Here is a 10,333-nt window from a genome sequence, read left to right as displayed (position 1 = left end):
TGAAACTCTTGGCATAAATGTCTCAGAGAGAAGAAATAAAGGACTTAGGATTAACTCTTAAGGAATTACACACATCTAGGTCTGGTGGAGGAGGATGGCATTATAAAGAGGACTGAGAAGCAGCCTCCCAGAGGTAAAAGGAAAATCCAGGGAGTAATGTGGCAGAAGCCTAGGGAGGTGAGAAATGAAGACAGCTAGAATTGACAATTCTTTCTAGAAATGTAGTAGTGAGAAGGAGATGAAGCCGTTGCAGGACAGAGATGTACAGTCAAGCGAAGAAGTTTCTTTTTATGGATAAAATTAGAACATACTTAAAAACTGATAAGAACCATACAACTGAAGAGAGAGTTACAATAAACAAAAAGTGGGGGGTCAAGAGGGATAAATAGTATCACTCTACTGAGAAGGTGGGATTGCCATGAGATCACAGGCATAGCTAATTAATTTTTGAAGTTAATAATTTAGAAAAATAAACATTTAAGGCCTTTTTCAAAAATGATTTAACAGTTAACCTATCTAAATACAAACCTTATACTTTAAAATTACTAAAGAAGAAACAGAAAATCTGAAATAATACAGTTTAACAAAAATAAAATGAAGAAATAGTGAGATGCAATAAATTAAAAGACAAAAGTAAAAGAAACGAGACACAGAGAGAAAACAGTCTATAAAAATGATAATAAAAATAAGTAGGATACCTTCACTATTGAAATAGAGATTCCCCAAATTTGATCAAAAATGAATATCTGTATGCTACCCTATGTATGAAAGAGCTACAAAAGATATATAAGACAAAGTCAATTCAGAGTAAACAAAAAGAAAATGTTGGATAAATGTATACATAAAAGACATAAAAATAAAGCATAGGAAACAATACTAAAATTGAACAATGTAGAGCTCAAGGTTAAACATTCTTTATGAACAAAAAGTTTAACTTGTTATAAAGATAGCTACAGTCTAAGATGAAGGTAGCATTATTGTAACCTTAATATGCTGAGTAACTTAGCAAGTATTTACAAAGCAGAACTGTTGAGTGAGTGAGTGAGTGAGTGAGTGAGTGAGTGAGTGAGTAAATAAGAAAGAAAAAACAGAAGAGCAAAGGGAAACTTGAAACTTGACCATTAGCTCCCCCAGGCTTTGAAAGAACAACCAGATAAAAATTCATAATATAGAAGTCATGAATAATATTATAAACATTTATTTAATAGCTACATCATGAGTGCTATACTCTACAAAGAGTGGATTCACCAATTTTTAAGTGTCTATGGAAAATTTACGAAAAAAATTGACAACAGGTAGTAACCTCAAAATCTTTACAAATATCCTAATGTAGACATAAAATGAGCTACTTCATAGATCACAGTGCAATAACATTCCATAACTTTGGCTCAACAGACTTTTAGTAGAAATTCATTTGCAGAATTCATTTTAATATGAATATTTCAGTAATATTTGGTAATATGGAAAAATGCGGCACTCACCCATTCGCCAAAGTCATTCTCTTTGGAGATATTTATCAAGTTAATATTCCTAATTTTCAGAATACTTTCAGTTACTTCTTTTCATGAATTCTTAAATAAGTTCATTCAGAGCAATATAATAATTCAGTTTACTCCAATCAGGGTATGTGTCCCACAGATTCATATCTTCAACCATCACATTCATTTTCAATTTCATGTGGAATAATAGTGAAAATTTGCTTACCTTGAAATGGTAAGTTTATGAGTTATTTAAAGGACAAAATATAACCTCAATATGCTGATTGGCAAAGTTAATTAAATTATGCATGTACTCTTTTACATTGTGAAAGTTTTGTTACCAAAGACATGACATTTTTTTTCAAGTTACTGTGAGAGGTAGTAATTGTTTGTAATCAATGCTAATATTTTCTCAAAACAGAGAAAAAATAGAGAATTCAATTTCCAATCCTTAACATGGTTAATAGTCTTTATATAGCTTCATCATGACTGTTTCTTAAATTTTAAATAGCATCTCTGGTGGTGAGAGCTTCCCCTATGCATGGATAGTGAGTAGATGTTGTTTCCAGTACAACAGCTTGAATACATGGAACAAGTTATTCTTATTGGATACCGTTGCCTTAGCACCATCTGTGCATACCCAATATATTACTTGCATGTCATTGTTTCTCTTGAAATTATCAATAATTTTAAAATCTCTTTCGCAGTTGTAAGAGTTAACAAAGATTGGCCAAACAACATGTCTTCTTGGAACCCATTATTCAGCTCATATCTGACAAACATGATAGGATCAGCTGAATTGCTAATGTCAATCAATTCATCTTAGAGTCTCCAGTGAATATCATGGACTTCATTGTACTCAGGATAATAAACACTGCTCTCCATTTAGGTCATATCTGTCACTGTCTGATGAATTGTTGTATTTGATGGAGTTGCCCCAAAAGTTATTATTTCCCCTTGCTTTGTCCCACTCAACATCACTTGTGACTGTTTTTACAGCTGATTTGGTGTCTCACCAATTGAGTATCACTATCCTGGGCAATAGAAACCAACATTATAAACAGTGCTTCTGCAACAATGAAATTTCTTCTCCCACCACCCTGTATGATGTTTCTGTGGTGCCTGAATATCCACCTGCTTGGCTTTTAAAAATTCAATGCTTCCCATGGTAGTCTTTGTACATTTCAAAACTGGTGTTTGAGACAAAATGCTTTCTAACTAGAACTTTGAGTGTCCCCAAAACACACTATATCTAATGAAGAAGTTTACACTCATTGACAGTTTACTAAAATCCAAATTTCAAATAATTTTCAATATATTTGTCTATTTTTATTTTCTTTGCAGCTGGTGATTTTGTAACAGTAACATGGTTTCAGGTGATTCATTAATTTGGTCTCCCTACCATTCTGAAAGCATATACTGATTTCACTGCAATAACCATAGCACCCATACTTCCATCAATGTCTTCAGTATTATGCCTTAAAGGACTTATTTATAAAGGACTGGTCTATGATAGGTTCAAGAGAAAAGGAAGTCAAAGAGTGTATAGTCCCAACTGCAATTTATAATTGATACTTTGCATATTAAGTGATATGTAGTACATCACTGAAAAGAACTGCATAATAACATGGAAATTCAGTATATGAAAATTCGTATTAGCAACCAAACAATCTACATTATACTTACATCCTAATAGTTTTACTCTTAAAGGTTTTAATAGGTACACCTGAGCACCACCATGAAATTTATTTGGCTTACATAGGGCATATTGCCCACTGGGCTAGCTACCTTAGCCTCATCCCACACAAAAATATTTTGAAATCATGAGTTTCATTAAAAGTTTAACTTTTAAAAACACAAAGTTAAATAAATAATCTGCATAACTTCTCTAAGCTTTAGTTATTTTACCGGGAAAGGAATAAAAATAGTACTTTTATCAGAGTTATTGTAAAGATTAGATGAAACTATTCATGCATAGTACCTGGAAGATCACAAATTCTTGATAAATTATGATAACATAAACACTAGATTTTTTATAGACTTTTTTGTTAACTAAGAGTATTAGGATTCATATTTGAATATTAGTTCTCAACCCCAGTAACTAGGTAATTAAGCAGCAAGCAATTCAGAGAACAAAAGACAAACTAGTCTGGCTGTGCAAAAACATCTTCCAGCCAGAGGAGTTAATGGCTAGAGCTGAACTTTTTATTGCCAAGGATTTTGCACAGTTTTATTTGCATACACAGTTATATACTTTTCCATAGTCAAGCAATCATTAATATTGATAGCTCATACTTAATGAACACTGGCTATTGTTTCATATCTATTATCCAAATGAATTTCTACAACAGCCCCAACATTGAGTGTGTATTATTACTTTTCCTGTTTAAAAATCAAGGTATCTGTATGTAGGGTAGAGAAGTCATGCTACTTGCTCATAACCACATAGCTAGGAAGGGAGAGAATCATGATTCAAACACAGTTCATTTATAATCCCAGGAAATGAGGTTGTAACTATTTTGTGGCCACTTAGCAGAAAACAATGCCCAGAATTCAGCTGCATATTCCCTAGGATTTATTAGTTTCCAAAATATTTCCAAAATATTGAAGTTTCTAAAAAAAGTTCTATTCTATAATTAAGAGATAATTTTATAGTTTTTGTTTTAAATATAATACACACATGAATTTCTCTTTGTTGAAAGTTTTACTCACTTTGAAGTACATGCATACAGATATATTAATGATAAATGACAGAGAGACTTGAATAATTCCCAGCAATCATTAGGATTATTTTGCTAAGCATTTTGTACTCCTGGGAGATGTCCCTTCTGCAAACAATTATCAAGTTTCTGACTTCAAACCTTTGCAAGAGGCTAACTTGATCAAAAAATTATATTTTTAGCTGATGTGCTGATAGCTTACTAAATCAGTCAAGTCCTGCCTGCCTTGTTTTGCAAATTCCACTTCAACTGAGTTCTGCATGCCCCCTTTCACAAATTCAAATTCTTTTCAGCTATCATCTACACAAAAGAATGGAGTTTTTTTTACAAGTGTCTATAATTTACATTCATATCTTTTTTTTTTACGAAGGAGTATTTCAAGATAATAAGATCTTGCATGCAATCTACTGGCAAATATTTTAGTCTGCTCCTATATCCATGTGTTCAATAACAATGGAGCTAGTTCACATGGCATTTGATTCTGAACTACTGCCCATAAGTTCAGAACTAGGCTGATGCTATCATAACAGGCTTTACAGGATGAAGTGACTGTAGCAGAGCTCACAGGCTTTAACTGAAGGTGTGCTTGTGGAATGCTAGGTCCTACTCAGTACAATCACCCAACTTCTATAACATGGGTAAATATAGTACTACAATTTGTCTGAAAGTTACAGTAGCGGTATCTGTTTCAAAATGTTAAATAGCTGCTATGTTGCCATTGCCAATGGAAAGAATACTTGGTGGGCCAAGCTTACATTATAGCTTGAAAATTTTCCCCAAATGTGAAAATAATTTTTGGTTTTAAAATTATTTTATATTTTAAATTAATTCAGTAATCTAATTTTAGAATTATTTGGGAGTAAACAAAGACAGAAAAAGGACAAAATTCAGGGTGATTGAATTACAGCTTCACTTTATCATTAAGGAATTTTACTGTAACAGAGCTATATTGTACTTTGAAATATTTTGTTATAAATTTCTATTTTCTTTCATTAAAAAAAGTGCATATGAGCCAGGCATGGTGGGTCATGTGTGTAATCTCATAACTGTGGGATGCTGGAGCAGGAAGATCTCTTGAGTTTGAGAGGTCAAGGCTAGGCTGCAGTGAGCTGTGATTGCAACCCTGCACTCCAGGCTCATTGACAGAGTAAGAACCCTGTCTCAAAAAAAAAAAAAAAAAAAAAAAAAAAAAGCATGCTAGTTATTTTACTGGACATTGAAGAAATGTAGTGAACAAGGCAGATTGGTGCCTGTCCTTAAGTATTTTCTAACTTGCCAATACTGCCAACTGATAAGAGAATTTCAGTATTTTGGGGAAAAAAAAAATCATAAAGGAGGTAACTTTTTAATAGCTTAAATGTTAATAAAACTTTGAGAGCTGTATGGTTTAGGTTCTGATATCTTACAAACAGAATACAGAATACAATTATGTAGCTGATACCAAAGACTCCAGAAAAAAATCCCATATTCTATGAGTGACTTTTTCCTTTTTGAAGTTGGGTAATTTTATAAGCCACAATTTTATTTTATTTCATTTCCTTATTTCTGAATCACCCATATTTTATGACTACCATCCAATCAGCAATGAGTGTTGAAATATGGAGCTGAACATTGTGACAGAAAATAGAATAAATTATGAAAAATGATAGAAAAATTGAGAGGCTGAACATTGGCTCCATGGAATACAATGACATATAGTAAGAATCAACTTTTAGTGGCATTTTATAAAACTAGAGCTTATCCAGAAGAGCACAAAAATTTTATTAGTATGTTTATCACAGTTCACTTTTATAGCACTGAGAATATTAGGGGACAAAAAGATCTATTTTTGTGACTTGTAAAGGCATATTCTTTAAACCAGTACTGTTGGTTACCTTTAATTTATCATAGTCATAATATAAACAGATTTACAACTTCTATTTGCTCTATTCAAAGTGCTTTAAATGCTTCTTCCTGGCCAAAATTGGAGGACAAACAGGAATATGGATAAGGCTCTTTGTTCCAAAATTTGGTAAACAAATTTAACCAAGCAAAGACTAAATTTTTAAAAAATATTCCTTTAGTTAAAAAGTCCAATCTTCCAACATATTTGGCATCATTCAACAAAATAAATGTCCCTGCCTAGTTAAGAAATACAAAACTTAGCATCAACATATTATTAAAAGAAATACCTTTTGAAAAATTAAGTTTCTTGCACAACCCAAATAGGCTCAGATAGTTAGAGCAGTTTTTCTCTTCAATGGCTTCGTATTAGAATGCAAAATTTAAAAAATTTAGAAAGAAAGAAAAATAGTGATGCTGGGACCTCAGACGAGAACATTAATTTAGAATCTCTGGTACTGGGGCACAGGTATTGTTTGAATGTTTCTCAGGTGACTCTAATGTACATGAAGGACTAAGAACCTCCATTCTAGAGAAATCATGCTGGAGGAGAAGCAAGTTAAGTACAATGAAACATGAAAGCATTCAATTATTGTTGTCTAATAGAAATATAATTTGAGTAATCTTAAATTTTCTAGGAGCCACATTAAATAAGTAAAAAGAAAAAGGTTATTTTATTTATTTATTTTTTTAGACAAAGTTCTGCTCTTGTTGCCCAGGCTAGAGTGCAATGGCATGATCTCCACTATAACCTCTGCCTCCCAGGTTCAAGCGATTCTCCAGTCTCAGACTCCTGAGTAGTCGGGATTACAGGTGCCCGCTACCACTCCTGGATAATTTTTGTATTTTTAGCAGAGATGGGGTCTCACCATGTTGGCCAGGCTGGTCTCGAACTCCTGATCTCAGGTGATCCACCTGCCTCGGCCTCCCAAAGTGCTGGGATTACAGGCATGAGCCACTATTCCTGGCCAATGTATTTTAACAATATATTTCTTTAATCCAATAAAATCAAAATATTATGTCAACATGAATCATTATAAAAGTGTTAGTAAAATATTTTACATTCTGTTTTCAACACTAAAGTCTTCAAAACCTGGGAAGAATTTTATCATTACAGCATATCTCAATTTGGAAGAGTCATATATTAAATGTTGAAGAGCAGCCTGTGCCTAGGGGCTACAATATTGAAGAGCACAGAATTTTACAAATGCTTTGCCATGCATGACTTATAGAAACCCTAACTTCTAATAAAAAAATATTTATTTATTGAATATATTAGAAAAATGTTGTGCATTAGCAAATAATAAAATACTTAGGAAGGCATATTTTTAAAAGAATTGTATTCTTTAGATAAATTAAGAATGCAGATTCTGTCCTTTCCCTTCTTTCTTTCCAAATGTATTTCTCTTACAAATGGACACACACTCTGTATACCTGATAGTTGTTTATATAGTATAACACAGTATAAAACTGCCTGGGTTTTTATAAGGGCCTACCTGCATTCTATCTTGATCACTATAGGAAACATCTCCATTTCTCTGTCTTCTTAACTATAAAACAGGATTTATAATATATATATACACATCATAGGGATATTATGAGGGTTAAATGAATTTATATATTTATTTAATAAATTCTTACTACTCACTAAATATTAGGTATTGTAATTTTAATAGTTGCATCATTTTATTTGTTTTATTTATTTTTTTAAATATGTCTATGTCATTCCACACTATGGACATAGAAAAACTTATTTTACAAGTTTTCTATTAATGACATTTGGGTTGTTTCTAATTTTTGGAATTATAAAAATGCACAAGTAAATATCATCATATATGCATCACTGTGCACATAAACCTGTATATGTAGAGGTTAAATAAATATCTAGAAGTGGAATTTCATGATTACATTTTATGTGCTTTTTCCCTTTGATCTATGTTGGCAAATTGCTCTTCACAGACATTCCAACAATTTATCTCCCAACAACAATATATGAGAATGCTTTTCTTTTTCCCCAGTATGTTAACAAATGAAAGGCTATTTTTTACAATGACATATGAAATGCAATTGGGTTTGAGAAACATTCTGTGCTTGATGAAGAAAACATATTGAACTGACTTTGAATGAAAGAAAATCATCGAATATTCTCCATTTTAAAAATGTAGATCTTGGAATTCCTGGAGAATTAAGAAAAAATAAATAGGAGAAAAATAAGAAAAAAAATCATCACTTAATTTGTCCAATAGTTTTTTCTATCTGAAGAAAAAAGAAATAGGAGAAAAATAAGAAAAAAAATCATCACTTAATTTGTCCAATAGTTTTTTCTATCTGAATGGAGAGTACTAATATTTCAATGTCTCACAATAATTAGCAAGTTAATTTCACTAATTTATCACCTTACAAAGTTTAATTATTTCTATAGATCATTTTAGATCACTTTACATCCAATTAGAAAATAAAAGTAGTGGACCTCTGGTATTATAATTTAATTTATACCACATTATGGTTTTATAAGTAGCTCATATTATTAAAAATAAGTTGTCTCAGAATTGGACTTATGATTACTGATCCGTGGATTCCTACAGACTATGATTATAAAGGACTAATGATGAAGCCCCTGGGAGGCCTCTTTGTCTTTATTCTAGTTAGGCCCATTACCCCTGGGTCAGAGCTTGAGCTGTGCCATAGGAGTTTGCTGTCTAGGGCTTCCCTCTCATTAGGAAGAATGAGAAAAAATAGGATGTCCCAGAAATTTTCTGGCAAGTCTGCAGGTAGTATGCACTCCCAGTTAAGCAAACTGAATAAACCTACAGTATAATATCTAGGAAGGCATATTTTAAAAAAGATTATGCTCTAGATAGATTGGGGATGAAGATTTTTTTTCTTTCTTTTTTTCCAGTTGTGGCCACTGAAGCTTTGAGCACCTGCTTCCCCTTCTGGCTTTGTTACTCTCAATAAAGAAAGAGATTCCTGTTGAGAAGGAGGGACAGGTTAAGTGTCCAGAAATACTGCACTAAAGCATGAAATTATAAAGGGAGAAAATCAACTAAAAAATAGCTTCACTTAAAGAGCTATTGTTGAGTGGAGGTTTCATTTTGGAATTTGTCCAAATAGTGTCTTAAAGGAAAAAATAGAGGCAAAAATTCAGCACTGCGAATGAATGTCTTCTCTGAGAATCTTCCTTTCTTTATGATTAATATTAACCTTATCATCCTATAAGTTCTTTCTGAATATAATGAATGAATGAATAAATAAGTAACATATGGAACAGATACGAGATGAGTGAGTGAGAAAGGGAGTGAGATCCTAAAAATAAAAAAGTAAGAGGAACACTGGGGAAATAATAGCTAAAGAAAAGGGTAGTGAGACCAGATGACTCACTGAAAAAGAAAGCACATTGTTAATAATATTTACAGGTCTAGAGTCTCTAATAATGGATAATGATAAAACTACCCATGTCATATGCCTTCTGGGAGTGATCTGTGTGTTCGTCTCCAGAGTGACGTAACAGGGTAATACCCCCAAATTTGGTAAAATATCAGTTGTATATTCTTTTCTTGGTCATGACATACACATAATATTTAGGTTACATTACCTCATAACAAAAATTATGGTTCTTTAGTTTGTCTTCTCTTATATTTTATTATATCTGAATACCAGACCTAAAATTATTTCTCATTACATAAAATTGTAGCTGAGCTAAAAAAAATAAAATTCTATATGAGAAGATTAACTTGACACAAGAAAATGTTTGTAGATGTTTAGCTATATAAAATTAAGTACCCAAATCAGGAAACAGGGGAGAAAATAAAATGGATTTTATAGTTGCTGTAAAGTAACTCAAAAGCATAGTCAAATCTGAACAAAACAAATTTCCAAATTGTATGACTTTAGGGAATTTTCTTTTTAGCAAATATTTGATCTACACATTGATATTGCACTTCTGCACTGTACTATAAAATACAAAATTTCATAACTGATGTAACTATTCTTTGTCTGTAATGTGTAATTTCACAAGTCCTTTGTCACAATCAGACATCTCTATACTGTGTGTTATGATCACTAAGAGAAAAGACAATGAAGCTAAAGAGGTCACCCAGAGAAAGAAAGAGGGAAGGGAACAGAAGGGGAGGGGAGGGAAGGGGAAGGGAGAGGAAGGAGGAGGAGGAGAAGGAGGAAGGAAGGAAGGAAGGAAGGAAGGAAGGAAGGAAGGAAGGAAGGAAGGAAGGAAGGAAGGAAGGAAGGAAGGAAACC

The sequence above is a fragment of the Theropithecus gelada genome, chromosome 12 (assembly GCF_003255815.1).
Source record: "Theropithecus gelada isolate Dixy chromosome 12, Tgel_1.0, whole genome shotgun sequence".
In the NCBI taxonomy this organism is placed as follows: Eukaryota; Metazoa; Chordata; class Mammalia; order Primates; family Cercopithecidae; genus Theropithecus; species Theropithecus gelada.
This window is presented reverse-complemented; position numbering follows the sequence as displayed.